The sequence below is a fragment of the Pristiophorus japonicus genome, chromosome 7 (assembly GCF_044704955.1).
Source record: "Pristiophorus japonicus isolate sPriJap1 chromosome 7, sPriJap1.hap1, whole genome shotgun sequence".
In the NCBI taxonomy this organism is placed as follows: domain Eukaryota; kingdom Metazoa; phylum Chordata; class Chondrichthyes; family Pristiophoridae; genus Pristiophorus; species Pristiophorus japonicus.
The window spans coordinates 205,897,186-205,915,883 of record NC_091983.1 but is presented as its reverse complement, the minus strand read 5'-3'; the positions used below and the strand labels follow the sequence as shown (position 1 = coordinate 205,915,883).

The 18,698-nt window shown below is 45.7% G+C and overlaps 1 protein-coding gene and 1 pseudogene across 3 annotated transcripts in view; one reads left to right on the top strand and one right to left on the bottom strand.

The window, feature by feature from the left end:
• Positions 1-18,698, bottom strand: part of LOC139267426 (TOG array regulator of axonemal microtubules protein 2-like) — a 191,086-nt gene that overhangs the window by 83,490 nt on the left and 88,898 nt on the right. The gene's annotated exons all lie outside the window — the stretch shown is intronic.
• Positions 5,727-5,964, top strand: LOC139267530 (U2 spliceosomal RNA; annotated as a pseudogene).

Genomic DNA, 18,698 nt, shown 5'->3' with positions numbered 1-18,698 from the left:
CACAGAACCCACGACCCCCTTATCGTTCAAAAATCTGTCTATCTCCACCTTAAATATATTCAAAGACCCAGCCTCCACAGCTCTCTGGGGCAGAGAATTCCAAAGATTCACGACGTTCTGAGAGAAGAAATTCTTCCTCAACTCAGTTTTAAATGGGCGACCCCTTATTCTGAAACAATGCCCCCTAGTTTTAGATTTCCTCACGAGGGAAAACATCCTCTCTGCATCTACCCTGTCAAGCCCCATCATAATCTTATACATTTCAATAAGATCACCTCTCATCCTTCTAAACTCCAATGAGTATAGGCCCAACCTGCTCAACCTTTCTTCATAAGAGAACCCCTTCATCTCACGAATCAACCTAGTGAACTGCCTCCAAAGCAAATATATCCCTCCTTAAATAAGGAGACCAAAACTGTATGCAGTACTCCAGGTGTGGTCTCACCAACAGTTGTAGCAAGACTTCCCTACTTTTATACTCCATCCCCATTGCAATAAAGGCCAACATTCCATTTGCCTTCCTAAGTACCTGCTGTATCTGCATGCTAACTTTTTGTATTTTCATGCTCAAGGACCCCCAGATCCCTCTGCATCGCAGCATTTTGTAATTTATGCCCCTTTAAATAATCATTTACTTTTTTATTTTTCCTACCAATGTGGATAACCTCACATTTTCCCACATTATACTCCACCTGCCAAATTTTTGCCCACTCACTTAACCTATCTATATCCTTTTGTAGATTCTTTGTGTCCTCCTCACAACTTGCTTTCCCACCTATCTTTGTATCGTCAACAAATTTGGCTATATTACACTCGGTCCCTTCATCTAAATCATTAATATAGATTGTAAATAGTTGAGGCCCCAGCACTGATCCCTGTGGCACCTCACTAGTTACAATTTGCCAACTTGACAATGAATCATTTATCCCGACTCTCTGTTTTCTGTTAGTTAGCCAATCCTCTATCCATGGTAATATATTACCCCAACTCTGTGAGCTTTTATGTGGCACCTTATCGAATGCCTTCTGCAAATCCAAATACACTACATCTACTGGTTCCCCTTTATCTACCCTGCTCATTACATCCTCAAAGAACTCTAGCAAATTTGTCAAACATGATTTCCTTTTCATAAAACCATGTTGACTCTGCTTGACTGCATTATGATTTTCTAAATGTCCTGCTATTGCTTCCTTAATAATGGACTCCAGCATTTTCCTAATGACAGATGTTGGGCTAATTATTCTATAGTTTCTTGCTTTCTGTCTCCCTCCTTTCTTAAATACATTTGCGGTGTTCAAATCTGCTGTGACCTCTCCAGAATCCAGGGAATTTTGGTAGATTACAAGCAATGCATCTACTATTTCTGCAGCCACTCCTTTTAAGACCCTAGGATGCAGGCCATCAGGTCCAGGGGACTTGTCCACCTTTAGTCCCATTAGTTTGCCTAGTAATTTTTCTCTTGTGATAGTGATAGTTTTAAGTTCCCCCGCTCTATAGCCCCTTGATTATCTATTATTGGGATGATTTTAGTGTCTTCTACCGTGAAGATCAATACAAAATATTTGTTCAAAGTCTCTGCCATTTCCCTGTTTCCCATTGTTAATTCCCCAGTCTCATCCTCTAAGGGACCAACGTTTACTTTAGCTACTCTCTTCCTTTCTGTATACCTGTAGAATCTCTTAATATATGTTTTTATATTTCTTGCTAGCTTACGCTCATAATCTATCTTCTCTCTTTTTATTATTTTTTTAATCATCCATTGCTGGTTTCGACAAATTTCCAAATCCTATGGCCTACCACTAATCTTGGCAACATTGTATGCCTTTGTTTTCAGTTTGATACCATCCTTAACCCTCAATTAGCCACGGATGGTTCATCTTTCACTTAGAAGCTTTCTTTCTCACTGGGATACATCTTCACTGAGAGTATGAAATATCGCCTTAATTGCCTCCCACTGCTTATCTACCGCGGTGGACAGAACAGTGCAGTTGAGTATAGTGTGATCGACTCCAGACGTAGGGCAACTGAAGGCTACACTGACACACTGGAGGCAGTGTTGGACCTCGTCATCGATGTCTGCCCTTGCTGATAGTAGGTTCACGAGTTTTCAAGGTGCAGCGCATGCTGGAGAGTGATGGCTATGAAGTGGGCGACTGGACTAGACGTCACCAAAATCCAGCTCGCTGATTGGAGCGTGGGCAGGTACAGCAAAAGCGGTGAGGTCGGGGCGCGGGAGCAGCGAGAGATCGTGGAGTGACGTGATCGGGGCCCAGGAGAGGCGTGAGTTCAGGACCCAGAAGAGGCGAGGGCCCAGGGGCAGCACGGGCCAGCCCACACTGCAATATGTGCGCGCACTAGGTCTGTTGCACACCAGCCACCGCGCGTTAAAAATATCCACGCATAGACATCTTCCACCCTTCAATATGTAGTTCGGAATCTGGAATATTAGGTCCTTCATTGTAACACCTGAGAATTCATCCCTTTTTGACGTGGAAGCAAGTCATCCTCGATACGAGGGACCGCCTATGATGATGATGATCGTTTTGCCCTTTAATATATTTTCCCAGTCCACTTTAGCCAACTCTGCCTCCATACCTTTGTAATTGCCTTTATTTAAGTTCAGGTCACTAGTTTGAGACCCAAGTTTCTCACCTTCAAACTGAATTTGAAATTCTAACGTGCTATTATCACCCTTCCCGAGAGGATCCTTTACTATGAGATCATTAATTAATCCAGTCTCATTACACATTACCAGATCTAAAATAGCCCACTCCCTGGTTGGTTCCACAACGTATTATTCTAAGAAACCATCCCGAATACACACTATGAACTCCTCCTCAAGGCTACCTTTGCCAATTTGCTTTGTCCAATCTATATGAAGATTAAAATCGCCTGTGATTATTGCAGTACCTTTCTTAGAAGCCTCCATTATTTCTTGATTTATACTCTGTCCTACAGTGTAACTACAGTTAGGGGGCCTATAGACTACACCCACCAATGACTTATTTCCCTTATTATTTCTTATCTCTACCCAAACTGATTCTACATCTTGATCTTCTGAGCCAATAGCATTTCTCATTACTGCACTGATCTCATCCTTTATTATCAGAGTTATCCCATCTCCTTTTCCTTTCTATCTAACCATCTGAAATGTCAAATACCCCTGAATATTCCGTTCCCAGTCTTAGTCACCTTGCAACCAAGTCTCTGTAATGATTATCAGATCATACCCATTTTTTTCTATTTGTGCTGCCAATTTGTCTATCTTGTTGCGAATGCTGCATGTATTCAGATGAAGAGCTTTTAATATTGTCTTTTTACCATTTTTCCATACTCTGACCCCACTTTCTGATGCACTCTTATGTTAATATGCTCTGTCCCTTCCTGTCACATTCTGGTTTTCATTCCCCCTATCGCTACCCTTCACTATTACCTTCTCCTTTCTCTTTGATGTTTTCATTTCTGCTCACTAAACCCCCCCCCCCAACCACATGATTTAGTTTAGGCAGGGAATTCCAGAGCTTAGGGTTAGGGATCATAGAGCCTAGGCAATAGAAGATGTAATGTATGCGCCTGTGAGTATGCTCACAGGTTTGTTGAGCTGTTGAGTTGGAAGTGCCTTAGCCAGCCACGTGATGATCACAATAAAACCCCAGCCAGTTGGGTTCAGGGGATCCATGATGAGGCAGGTGGTTGTGAGCCTGGTGGATGAACTGGTAAAGTGTAGTGTGATTGTTAAACCTTTGTTAATAAACCAACTAGTTCTTAATAGCAATGTGTTGCTATGAATTCTTAAGCAAAGAACCCATGAAGCAAATACATTACAGAAGGCACTGCCACCAATGGTTGAGCGATTATAATCAGGGATGCTCAAAAGGGCAGAATTAGAGGAGCGCAGATATCTCAGGGGAGTTGTGGGGCTGGAGGAGTACAAGATAAGAAGGGGAGAGGCCATGGAAGGATTCCAAAACAATTATAAGAATTTTGAAATTGAGCCGCTGCTTAACTGGGAGCCAATGTAGGTCAGCGAGCATGGGGGTTATGGGTGAACAGGAGTCGGTGTGAGTTAGAACATGGGCAGCCGAGCTTTGGATGACCTCAAGTTTATGTAGGGTAGAACATGGGAGGCCAGCCAGGAGTGTGTTGGAATAGTCAAGTCTAGGGTTTCAGCAGCAGGGTTTGAGCGGAGGCAGGGGCGGAGACAGGCGATGTTACGGAGGTGGAAATAGGTCTTACTTATGGTGTGGATATGTGGTTGGAAGCTCATTTCAGGGTCAAATATGACACCAAATGCTAAATTGGTCAAACCCTTTTTTTAGGCGACCCACAGGCCTCATATTAATATTGAAATGAGGCACCTGTGTCCATTTTCCACATTATTCCTAAATTTGATTAGACTGTATTCTATTTGCACTGATGTGTGGACTGTATTCTATATGCACTGATATGTGGACTGTATTCTATATGCACTGATGTGTGGACTGTATTCTATATGCACTGATGTGTGGACTGTATTCTATATGCACTGATATGTGGACTGTATTCTATATGCACTGATATGTGGACTGTATTCTATATGCACTGATGTGTGGACTGTATTCTATATGCACTGATGTGTGGACCATGTTCTTTCTCGTACACCAAATGTAAATTTTTCATTCCTATTTAGGTACAGAACAAAGAGGAGTGGGCACTGACAAAGTTACCATAATGACAGCTGTTATGTATGCAACACCATGTAACCAGTATTTTACCGCCACTAGAGATTGCATCTGTTGGAGTCCCAAGGGATCCCAGCATCCCTTGGGAGCACTGTGTATAAGCGGGCCTCCCATGCTGTGCCGGCACTCTGGAGTCAGAATAAAGAGACTAAGGTCACACTTACTCAAGTTTACAGTACTCAGTCACATTGCTTTATTAGAGGCATATCAACTGGCGACGAGTAATAGATAACGAACCATCACGCGAAAATGCAGGGAAATGTCGGTATCCTGGAGAAATTCTCAGAAGGTGACGATTGGGAAGCCTTCATGGAGTGACTCAACCAATACTTCGTGGCCAACGAGCTGGAAGGAATGAGAACGCTGCCAAACGAAGGGCGATCCTCCTCACTGTCTGCGGGGCAACAACCTATGGCCTCATGAAGAATCTTCTTGCTCCAGTGAAACCAACAACCAAATCGTATGAAGAACTGTGTACGCTGGTCCGAGAGCACCTAAATCCAAAGGAGAGCGTTCTGATGGCAAGGTATCGATTTTATACATGTCAACGGTCTGAAGGCCAGGAGGTGGTGAGCTACGTCGCCGAACTAAGGTGCCTTGCAGGACATTGAGAATTCGGTGGATTCCTGGAGCAAATGCTAAGAAACTTTTTTGTGCTTGGCATTGGCCATGAGGTTATCCTTCGCAAACTATTGACTGTTGAAACAGAATCTGAGCAAAGCCATAATGATAGCCCAGGCATTTATGTCCACCAGCGGTAACACCAAACAAATTTCGCAGCATAAAGATGCATCGGCAAGTACTGTACACAAAGTAACGTCGTTTTCAGGCAGGAATGCATATGGCAGAATGTACACGCCTGCAGCTGCACGACCTCAGATGACTCAGAGTCCGCCATCAAGTGTGAATGTGAGGCAATTAACACCTTGTTGGCGCTGCGGAGGTGATCATTAATGCTGCTTCAAACACTATGCGTGCAAAGGCTGTGGAACAATAGGACACCTTATCGCTTCTCGGCCTTTTGGCTAAGATCATGTGTAACTGACCTGACAGGGGAGTAACCATGACCCCAACGTGGTTCTCCCTGGATCAGGAAGGTGATTCTCCTATGCTTTTTGGAAATAGGAGGTGGGTGGGGTGGTTTGACCCATCCACCTCCATGGAGGTGTGTGGGGGGCCTGACCCATCCACCTCCATGGCACGAACCTGGTATTGCAGTACTTCCAGGAACGGTGCAGTGGCTCTAAGCCTTTTGGCTAAGAGCATTGGCGCAGAGTGATCCTTGATGTGTGCAAGGTGACCTCTGGCGTTTGTAATCTGACAAAGAATTGGAAAGATTGGCCACGAATTTAAAAAAAAAATAGGACACCTCCAGCGAATGGGCAGACAAGCTGCAAACCCTGCAAACCACCACGTTGCAGAGGAAGACCGATCCATGGCGGATCAAACTAAAGTAGAGACTCAAACTGAGGAGGCAGAAGTGTATGGGGTAGACATCTTCACCACGAAATGTCCACCGATAGTGTGAAATGAACAGAATTCCAGTATCCATGAAATTGGACACGGGTGCGAGTCAGTCTATCATGAGCAAAAAGGCTTTCGAGAGGCTGTGGTGCAACAAGGCACACAGGCCCAAGCTGAGCACTATTCATACCAAGCTGAGAACTTACACTAAAGAGCTGATCCCTGTGATTGGCAGTACAGCTGTAAAAGTCTCCTATGATGGAGTGGTGCAGAAACTACCACTATGGATTGTACCAGGAGAAGACCCCACACTGTTCGGCAGAAGCTGGTTGGGAAAAATCCGCTAGAACTGGGATGACATCCGAGGGCTTTCGTCCATTGACGATGCCTCAAATGCCCAGGTTTTGAGCAAGTTTCCGTCATTGTTTGAGCCAGGCATCGGAAATTTCTCTGTGGCGAAGGTGCAGATCCACTTGATTCCCGATACATGACCCATCCATCACATATGTGGTGCCATACACGCTGCGAGAGAAAGTGGAGATCGAACTGGACAGGCTGCAACGAGGGCCATCATCGCGCCGGTTGAGTTCAATGAGTGGGCCAGTCCGATTGTTCCGGTTCTCAAGGGCGATGGCACAGTCAGAATTTGTGCGGGCTATAAAGTAACGATTAACCGTTTTTCGCTGCAGGACCAGTACCCACTATCCAAGGCAGACGACCTATTTGCGACACTGGCAGGAGGGAAGACGTTCACCAAGTTGGCCTACATGACGCAGGAGCTGGCGGAATCTTCGAAAGGCCTCACCTGCATCAACACGCACAAAGGTCTGTTCATCTACAATCAATGCCCGTTTGGGATTCGATTGGCCACGGGTATTTTTCAAAGGAACATGGAGAGTCTGTTAAAGTTGGTTCCGCGCACTGTGGTTTTCCAGGACGACATATTGATCACAGGTCGGGACACCATCGAACACTTGCAGAACCTGGAAGAGGTTCTAAGTCGGCTAGATCATGTGGGACTCAGGTTGAAACGCTCGAAGTGTGTTTTCCTGGCGCCAGAGATCGAGTTCTTAGGGAGAAGAATCGCGGCAGACGGCATCAGACCCACCAACGCTAAGACGGAGGCCGTCAAGAACGTCCGGGACCACAGAGCGTGACGGAGCTGCGGTTGTTCCTGAGACTTCACAATTATTTTGGTAATTTCCTACCCGGGTTAAGCACCTTGCTGGAACCTCTACACATGTTGGTATGGGGGAAATCACAAGAGACTGCTTTTGAGAAAGCCAGAAATCTGTTATGTTCCAACAAACTGCTTGTTCTGTATGACCCATGTAAATGTTTAGTGCTAGCTTGCGATGCGTCTTCGTACAAATAAGGTGGATCACCCCTAGGAAATTGTCCAAGGCCGAAAGGGCCTACAGCATGATTGAAAAAGAAGCTCTGGCATGCAAGAAAATGCACTAATATCTGTTGGGCTTAAGTTCGAGTTAGAAACTGACCATAAGCTGCTCATATTGCTATTCTCAGAGAGCAAAAGGATTAATACCAATGCCTCTGCTCGCATCCAAAGATGGGCGCTCACGCTGTCTGCATATAACTATGTAATTCGCCACAGACCAGGCACAGAGAACTGCGCTGATGCTCTCAGTCAGCTACCATTGCCCACCACCGGGGTGGAAATGGCACAGCCTGCAGACTTGCTCTTGGTGATGGATGCATTTGAAAACGAAAAATCACTCGTTACGGCCCGCCAGATCAGGACCTGGACCAGCCAGGATCCTTTACTGTCACTTGTAAAAAAAACTGTGTCCTCCATGGGAGCTGGTCCAGCGTCCCAGCGGAGATGCTTGAAGAGATCAAGTCATTCCAGCGGCGTAACGATGAAATGTCCATGCAGGCGGACTGTCTTTTGTGGAGTAATTGCGTGGTTTTGCCCAAGAAAGGCAGGGAAACATTCATACGTGACCTACACAGTACCCACCCAGGCATAGTAATGATGAAAGCTATAGCCAGATCCCATATGTGGTGGCCCGGCATCGACTCAGATTTGGAGTCTTGCGTGCACCAATGCAACACTTGTTCTAACTGAGCAATGCACCCAGGGAGGCAACGCTAAGTTTGTGATCATGGCCCTCCAAACCGTGGTCTAGGATCCACGTTGACTTCGCTGGCCCGTTTCTAGGCAAAATGTTTTTGGTTGTTGTGGATGCTTATTCAAAGTGGATTGAGTGTGTAATAATGTCTGTAAGAACGTCCACTGCCACCATCGAAAATCTACGAGCCATGATTGCCACGCACGGCCTGCCTGGTGTCCTTGTCAGCGACAATGGGCCGTGCTTCACCAGTGCAGAATTCAAGGAATTCATGACCCGCAATGGGATCAAGCACGTCACATTTGCCCCGTTCAAGTACGCATCTAACGACCAGGCAGAACGGGCAGTACAAACCATCAAGCAAAGCTTGAAACACTTTCCCGAGTCCTGAGTCCTGCTCAGCTACCGCACAAGACCCCACTCACTCACCGGGGTTCCCCCTGCCGAACTGCTCATGAAAAGGGCACTCAAAACAAGGCTCTCTCTAGTCCACCCTGATCTCCATGATCATGTCGAGGGCAGGCGGCATCAACAAAGCATGTTTAAGAGGTAGTCAGATAAACACTCAGGGGTCCGATATTCTAGGATCCCCTGCTCCACCACTGTGGAAGTCCAGTGGTTTGGGGCTTCCGGTTGCCACTATGCCCTGGGACTCACCCTGTCCCAAGTGTTAGGGACAGGCTCACTTCCACAGTAAGGGCTGGTCGACCCGCACCTGTAGATGCTCGACAGAGCCACTTGCCCTGCAGTGCCGATGTTTGTCACCGCGGCAACCTGCCACTCTGACAGCTGAGGACCGAGACCCGGGAATGATCGGCGATAAAAGGCAAGCTATTTTTCCCCTCCAAGCTTCTAAAGGAACAAAGGGCCATTAGTTCAAAGGTCATCAATCCCCTCAGAGACCTTTGTTTCAGCCAGATTTGGAGCCTTTTTAGTGCCCGGTCTGGGTCCCATGCCTGTTCTCAGCAGGCACAAGTTACATTGGGTCTATCGGAGAGCGTGCTGGTCGGAATTTCCAGCGCAGCCATGAAACGCGTCAACCGACACCACCCCCCAACATGCCCACAAAGATGGCTGCGGAAGATTGATTCACCTGAGCTCCCACCACCCCACCCCCGACTGATCAAAATTTAGGATGAAACCTACTTGGGACTGACATCCGGCGGACCTGGGCTCCATCCGAAATTCCTGCCCCTACCCTAGGGGTGATCCACCTTATTTGCACCTTCCTCCTTTTAGGAATTTTGACCCCCATTGATGAAAACCATTAAAAGGGGCCCAGGGGGGGCGCGGGGCAGCAGGGCAGCAGGGCAATGGGACTATAATAGGTGCCTCTGATGTGGAGCCGACAGCAATGCAAGCACAGTGAGAAACGGCCCTTACGTGTCCATGATTTATTACTGATTCCTGTAGTTTGCTGGACTATGTTGCTGCTGGGCAGGATCAGCTAAATCACTCAGGTGTAGTTTATGTGAAAGCAGTACTCCAGAGCCGTGCAGGCATGCACTCCCCTTTGCAACACGCCATCCTGCAGTAGTTTCAAGCCCCAGAAACACTGCCTTGTCTAGACAGTGGTCGGCTGTTGTCAAAGGGCAGGAATCAGAGTGGTCGTGGGCACCAGCACTGTTGTTGTGGTGGAGCCGAGGTTCAGACAGCCTGAAGGAGCCAGCAATCACGAGCTCAGCTGCACCCATTTCTGACCACAAATGAAAAAATAAATAACTATCCAGAGCACGGCGAAAACAAACTTGGCAGCTCAATGATCCCCAAGGGCCAAGTCATCAGAGCATTTTTACTTTAAACTGTGGATTGTGTCCAGTAACTTTTACTGAAATGGAAACATAGCCATACAGGAACATATTGATGCTGTGCATGTGTGTGAGTGTGTGTGTATACACAGTGTGTACAGGGGTATGTCTGCATGCATATGCATGAGTGTACTACATAGAAACATAGAAACATAGAAAATAGGTGCAGGAGTAGGCCATTCAGCCCTTCTAGCCTGCACCACCATTCAATGAGTTCATGGCTGAACATGAAACTTCAGTACCCCCTTCCTGCTTTCTCGCCATACCCCTTGATCCCCCGAGTAGTAAGGACTTCATCTAACTCCCTTTTGAATATATTTAGTGAATTGGCCTCAACTACTTTCTGTGGTAGAGAATTCCACAGGTTCACCACTCTCTGGGTGAAGAAGTTTCTCCTCATCTTGGTCCTAAATGGCTTACCCCTTATCCTTAGACTGTGACCCCTGGTTCTGGACTTCCCCAACATTGGGAACATTCTTCCTGCATCTAACCTGTCTAAACCCGTCAGAACTTTAAACGTTTCTATGAGGTCCCCTCTCATTCTTCTGAACACCAGTGAATACAAGCCCAGTTGATCCAGTCTTTCTTGATAGGTCAGTCCCACCATCCCAGGAATCAGTCTGGTGAATCTTCGCTGCACTCCCTCAATAGCAAGAATGTCCTTCCTCAAGTTAGGAGACCAAAACTGTACACAATACTCCAGGTGTGGCCTCACCAAGGCCCTGTACAACTGTAGCCCCTGCCCCTGTACTCAAATCCCCTCGCTATGAAGGCCAACATGCCATTTGCTTTCTTAACCGTCTGCTGTACCTGCATGCCAACCTTCAATGACTGATGTACCATCACACCCAGGTCTCGTTGCACCTTCCCTTTTCCTAATCTGTCACCATTCAGATAATAGTCTGTCTCTCTGTTTTTACCACCAAAGTGGATAACCTCACATTTATCCACATTATACTTCATCTGCCATTCATTTGCCCACTCACCTAACCTATCCAAGTCACTCTGCAGCCTCATAGCATCCTCCTCGCAGCTCACACTGCCACCCAACTTAGTGTCATCCGCAAATTTGGAGATACTACATTTAATCCCCTCGTCTAAATCATTAATGTACAATGTAAACAGCTGGGGCCCCAGCACAGAACCTTGCGGTACCCCACTAGTCACTGCCTGCCATTCTGAAAAGTACCCATTTACTCCTACTCTTTGCTTCCTGTCTGACAACCAGTTCTCAATCCACGTCAGCACACTGCCCCCAATCCCATGTGCTTTAACTTTGCACATTAATCTCTTGTGTGGGACCTTGTCGAAAGCCTTCTGAAAGTCCAAATATACCACATCAACTGGTTCTCCTTTGTCCACTTTACTGGAAACATCCTCAAAAAATTCCAGAAGGTTTGTCAAGCATGATTTCCCTTTCACAAATCCATGCTGGCTTGGACCTATCATGTCACCATTTTCCAAATGCGCTGCTATGACATCCTTAATAATTGATTCCATCATTTTATCCACTACTGAGGTCAGGCTGACCGGTCTATAATTCCCTGTTTTCTCTCTCCCTCCTTTTTTAAAAAGTGGGGTTACATTGGCTACCCTCCACTCAATAGGAACTGATCTAGAGTCAATGGAATGTTGGAAAATGACTGTCAATTCATTCGCTATTTCCAAGGCCACCTCCTTAAGTACTCTGGGATGCAGTCCATCAGGCCCTGGGGATTTATCGGCCTTCAATCCCATCAATTTCCCCAACACAATTTCCCGACTAATAAAGATTTCCCTCAGTTCCTCCTCCTTACTAGACACTCTGACCCATTTTATATCAGGAAGGTTGTTTGTGTCCTCCTTAGTGAATACCGAACCAAAGTACTTGTTCAATTGGTCTGCCATTTCTTTGTTCCCCGTTATGACTTCCCCTGATTCTGACTGCAGGGGATCTACGTTTGTCTTTACTAACCTTTTTCTCTTTACATATCTATAGAAACTTTTGCAATCCGCCTTAATGTTCCCTGCAAGCGTCTTCTCGTACTCCATTTTCCCTGCCCTAATCAAACCCTTTGTCCTCCTCTGCTGAGTTCTAAATTTCTCCCAGTCCCCGGGTTCGCTGCCAATTCTGGCCAATTTGTATGCCACTTCCTTGGCTTTAATACTATCCCTGATTTCCCTAGATAGCCACGGTTGAGCCACCTTCCCTTTTTTATTTTTACGCCAGACAGGAATGTACAATTGTTGTAATTCATCCATGCGGTCTCTAAATGTCTGCCATTGCCCATCCACAGTCAACCCCTTAAGTATCATTCGCCAATCTATCCTAGCCAATTCACGCCTTATACCTTCAAAGTTACCCTTCTTTAAGTTCTGGACCATGGTCTCTGAATTAACTGTTTCATTCTCCATCCTAATGCAGAATTCCACCATATTATGGTCACTCTTCCCCAAGGGGCCTCGCACAATGAGATTGCTAATTAATCCTCTCTCATTACACAACACCCAGTCTAAGATGGCCTCCCCCCTAGTTGGTTCCTCGAAATATTGGTCTAGAAAACCATCCCTTATGTACTCCAGGAAATCCTCCTCCACCGTATTGCTTCCAGTTTGGCTAGCCCAATCTATGTGCATATTAAAGTCACCCATTATAACTGGTGTGTGTGTCTCCGTACTTGTGAATATGTACATGTATGTGCATGATGTGTGTGTCTACGGCCGGATATTTGCCGGTGCTCAGAGGATGGGATCGGAGGCGGGTCAGCTGTGAAAATTTGAAATGATTGCCAGTGAGTTAGGACCCCGCTGTCAACCCGCCTCCGTGCTACTTTACCAGGTGTTGGGTGGTCAATGCTGAACAGACCTGGCACGCAGCGGCAGGGGAGTCAATTTAGGGCAGTATGACCTTTTTAAAATGCTATTAAACACAATTTGGAGGTCACCTTACCATTTTTCCAGATTTTCTACAAGGGGTGTTACGGCTCAGGGATCACGTCAGGCAAGAACGCGGGAGTTGTGTCAACATAAATTCATTTCATTACCTGACAGCTGCAAGTGTGCTATAAAAGCTCTCATTTCACAGCTGTTCACTATCCAAGATCAGAACCTCTTGCATACTGCATTTGGAAGCCACAATGACCTTTATGCAGGTTGCAAGTCCTTGGATCAATCCAGTGTCACCTCGTTGGAACAACCTCTCTCACCACTGACAGATTGATTCTGTCATCTCAACCTCACCTGCCATCTATTACATCAGCATCGGTGCCCTTGAAACGATCTTACCTTGGTCCTCAGAAATCCACGTCAATCAACCCCAACACCAGCAGCAGCGGGCACACCAGCAGCACCAACAACACCACCAACCTTCTCCCCAATCAACTGATGCTACACAGGACACAGGCCATCAGCACCCGACCACATTGCTGCCCGGGATGCCAGGAATGGTCTCACCGTGGCCAGATTGACTTCACTTGACCGCTGTACACCCTGGCTGCCACACGATGCACCAGGTTGGCACCACCCCACACCAACACCATAAAGCATCCCAACAATGCCCAAGCCATTCCTTTCACACTCATCACCATTGCAGGAGGTACCCTTATGTCTCACCATTCACTGCAACTCACGAAGCCACTTCCAAAGCTGCACACAAATCTGTCCAATAAGGCAAAGTATTGAAAATAAAGATTTCGATATTTGACAACATATTAACAGAAACTTTACACGAACATTGGCAAAAACACACAAGTGCCTACCCTTGTGTGTTGTTAGTTGGTATGCTTGCTCAGATATGCTTGTGAGGGATGGCTAATGAGATTGGGATGTGATAATGTACATAAGAACATAAGAAATCGGAGCAGGAGTCGGCCATACTGCCCCTCGAGCCGGCTCCGCCATTTAATACGATCATTGCTGATCCGATCATGGATTCAGGTCCACTCCTTGCCCGCTCTCCATAATCCTTTATTCCTTTATCGTTTAAGAAACTGTCTATTTCTGTCTTAAATTTATTCAATTTCCCAGCTTCCACAGCTCTCTGAGGCAGCAAATTCCACAGATTTACAACCCTCTGAGAGAAGAAATTTCTGCTCATCTCAGTTTTAAATGGGAGGCCCCTTATTCTAAGATCATGCCCTCTAGTTCTAGTCTCCCCTATCAGTGGAAACATCCTCTCTGCATCCACCTTGTCAAGCCCCCTCATAATCTTATACGTTTCGATAAGATCACCTCCCATTCTATTGAATTCCAATGAGTAGAGGCCCAACCTACTCAACCTTTCCTCATAAGTCAACCCCCTCATCTCTGGAATCAACCTAGTGAACCTTCTCTGAACTGCCTCCAAAGCAAGTATATCCTTTCATAAATATGGAAAGCAAAACTGCACACAGTATTCCAGGTGTGGCCTCACCAATACCCTGTACAACTGCAGCAAGACTTCCCTGCTTTTATACTCCATTCCCTTTGCAATAAAGGCCAAGATTCCATTGGCCTTCCTGATCACTTGCTGTACCTGCGTACTAACTTTTGTGTTTCATGCACAAGTATCCCCAGGTCCCGCTGTACTGCAGCACTTTGCAATCTTCCTCCATTTAAATAATAACTTGCTCTTTGATTTTTCCTGCCAAAGTGCATGACCTCATACTTTCCAACATTATACTCCATCTGCCCAAAGTGCATGACCTCATACTTTCCAACATTATACTCCATCTGCCAAATTTTTGCCCACTCACTTAGCCTGTCTATGTCCTTTTGCAGATTTTTTGTGTTCTGCTCACACATTGCTTTTCCTCCCATCTTTGTATCGTCGGCAAACTTGGCTACATTACACCCAATCCCTTCCTCCAAATCGTTAATATAGATTGTAAAAATAGTTGGGGTCCCAGCACTGATCTCTGCAGCATCCCACTGGTTACTGATTGCCAAACCCGAGAATGAACCATTTATCCCGACTCTCTGTTTTCTGTTTGTTAGCCAATCCTCTATCCATGCTAATATATTACCCCCAACCCAATGAACTTTTATCTTGTGCAGTAACCTTTTATATGGCACCTTGTCAAATGACTTCTGGAAGTCCAAATACGCCACATCCACTGGTTCCCCTTTATCCACCCTGTTCGTTACATCCTCAAAGTATTCTAACTAATTTGTCAAACATGATTTCCCCTTCATAAATCCATGCTGACTCTGCCTGACCGAATTTTGCTTTTCCAAATGTCCTGCTACTGCTTCTTTAATAATGGACTCCAACATCTTCCCAACCATAGATGTTAGGCTAATTGGTCTATAGTTTCCTGATTTTTGTCTGCCTCCTTTTTTAAATAGTGATGTTACATTTGCAGTTTTCCAATCTGCTGGAACCTCCCCAGAACCCAGGGAATTTTGGTAAATTACAACCAATGTATCCACTATCCCTGCCGCTACTTCTCTTAAGACCCTAGGATGCAAGCCAACAGGTCCAGGGGATTTATCTATGTAGATAGAAAGAGAAGGGTGGGTGAAGGTGCAAGGTAAGTTGGTGTGAGTAAGGATGTGCAGGAGTAGGATAGGGAATATAGAGTGATGGGGATGTGATCTGTGGCACAGCAGAATGAGGTTGAGTGTGGCTTTGCAGTAATGTTTCATGATCCACTGAGATCATTGAAAGGTTTGTGTCACTGCAGCCTGGTTCTCCTGACAACATCCCTGCTTATGTCTTCCTGTGCAATGCACAACTAGGCTGCTTTGGTCTCCTGGGAAGGATTGTTCCACCCACTGGAAGGGAAGAGAACCTCCCTGCGTGCTGTGATTCCTTCCATTAGCATCTGGAAGGAGTCATGGGAGAGCCTGGGTGCAGTCGTGCACCTCTGTGCAGTGCTTTTCAGTGTTTGCAGCACCTCAATGCTGCAGAACACTGACAGCAGAACTGTCAAAATCAATTCGGACATGGTCTCTTTAAGGAAACCGGCTGATGACGCTTCATCAAATGATTTCATCAGATCCTTCCTTTTATTTCGCCGGAACCTCGCTGGGTGGGCTTAACAAGCCCCATCAACATAAAATCACTTCTACAGAGCGGGATGGAACCCACAGTGGGTTCAGACCTCACTACCAATGTCGGCCGTACTGAACCCGCTTCGGTAGGCGGAATCGTAGCCTACGTCTGTATCCTACGTCTGTGTGTGGGTAATAGTTGCATGAGTGCACAACTATGTATGTGTGTGACCCTCAGTACGCAAGTATGTACGTGTTTGTGTGTACCTCTGTCTGCATGCAAGGGAGTGCATGTCGTTTGCAACTCTGTGAAACTGTGCACATGTACGTAAGTATATATGTGTGTGTATGAATGTGTACATGTGTGCATCTATGTGTACATGTGTGCATCTGTGTGCATGTGTGTACCCATGTGTGCATGTGTGAGTGTGTGTATATACGCATGTGTGTTCGAACATGTCTGTCCCTCTCCGCATGTGTGTTTTTGTGTCTGTCTGTATCTGTGCAAGTGTGCACATAATTCCCACATGTAGGATTCACAAAATTCTGGGGCCCTTACTCAATGGACATGCATCTGGAATTTAAAAGGGAACTTTGTTAGACTTTTGGAGGAGAAATGTGGACAGAAATTTCTCACTATTAGGCGCCTTTGGACAAAACTAGAGCCTTTTAGATTGAGTTTGGACATTTTAAATTGTATGCTAGGTCTGCATAGGGCTGCTAACCCACCTGGGAGGCAGGCCCCAGGGAGACATTAGCAGTCTAACAAAAACCCACTTACCAGGGACCCAGATACATACATATTTTAATAGTTCTTAAAACGGCGATACAGAAAAACACTGGCATCAGCAAAACACACAATGGACAGCATCAAGACCTGATTATATTCTAACAGCACCATTCGAAAACCCCATCAACACCTTTGGGAATCTTGTATCATGCTAATGCTCAATCAGCCCACCAGAATTCTCACAAAGGGATCACATTAGTGTTGAGTAGCCAGCCAAAATCGCACAAAAGCAATCATCAAAAATCAATTGTGCACTCAGGTATAACTGGGGGCCTTGCTGGTAGCTTGGGGGGTAACCTTTGGGCTGAGGAAACACTTTTGAAGAAACGTACTCGAGAACACTCTGGAAAAGCACTTGGACTCTGGGCTCTTTGACTCTGGCTTTGAAACATCTAACTTGCCACACGAGGTTACAGCAACGCAACAACAACCTAACAAGAAGCCTCGGAGTCACTGAAAAACCAACAATCATCCAGCGCTGACTCAAGGACAAAACTTATTTACCATCAAACCGTCGACCAGTGCTAATACCGAAGACACTGCAACCAGCCAAACAATCCACAAGATTGAGGAGAGAGAAAGCAGTGTGCAACTGGTCTAAACTGTGGAGAAATCCTTTGGTGAGCATAGTCCCTGCAATTTCAGAGTCTAACTTAGTTAGTGTAGTGGTGGGAGGTGTTTTTTTTTCACTGCATAACCTCTGTACCCGTTGCGTATATGTTTTCCTCCTTTTTCTGCACAGTTTGTTATATGCTATTAAGTTAATTAGTGTGGCGTGCTATTTTCTAAATAAAATATTTATTCTTGCACCAACAGTTGTCTGTCTACATCTATTCACATCCCCTAAATAATTCCAAGCCCTAGAACCAGGGAGTGGGACGATTCGGACCGTCAACGCCAGAAAAGGCTGACAAACCCACCATCCCCTACACACATTACAACAGTCCTGGGACCGCCCAACTGAATTCATTTGAACTGAAATCTGTATGAATATTAGTGTGTATATACGTGTGAGTATTGGTGTGTACAATTTACACATGTACATCTCCGTGTTTGTGCATTTCTTTATTTGCGCATATGGGTTCTTCGTGATAGCCAATCAGTTAACACTATAGTCAAGATTTAGCCCTGGCTGCTACCTCAACCTATCTCTCGCCTCTTCCTTCAACAGCCTCTTAAAACACCTTCTCAACAATAAGGAGTTCATCTCGTCCACTGTAACCTTTCAGGTCTCAGTATGCTCTGCTCCCCATAAAGTGCTCCGAAATATATTCTTTACATGAGGTGCATCATCTAAATGTGAGTTATTATATTTTGTGTATGTATTCATGTGTTATGTAGATCCACATAACCTATGCATTTGTGGGCGTGTGTCATTTCGTGTGTGTGAAAAGGCTGACAAACCCATCACCCCTTACATAATGGTGAGCCAGCCAGGAGCTTGGTACAAAGGATGTGAGGATGTAGACTCGGTTCTGGTGGAAAGAATAAAAATGAAGGAAAGAATCTCCGAATATTTATTTAAGAAAGTAAATATTACCAAAAAGTGGGTCATAAGCCTGTTACGGGCTGAGCGTCCAGTGGACGCAGCTGCTAAGTGGACCGAGAGCAAGGACCATAAAGATCAATAAAGAAGGCTATTTGGTTGGTTGCTACCAAAGACAGATCCAGTTGCTGGATAGGAAGGTCAAGAAATTGGTAGCAGAGCTCCGGGAATCCGGAGAGCACTCAGCCCGTAAGGGCTATGGCAGGAGAGAAAATGTTTGAGGAATTAACTAAAAAAAAGCATAGCGGATTACAGCTAGAGGAGATCCTGAGGAATAAGCAGGACTATTTCCAATGCCAAGTAACATAGGCAAAGGGGAATGAG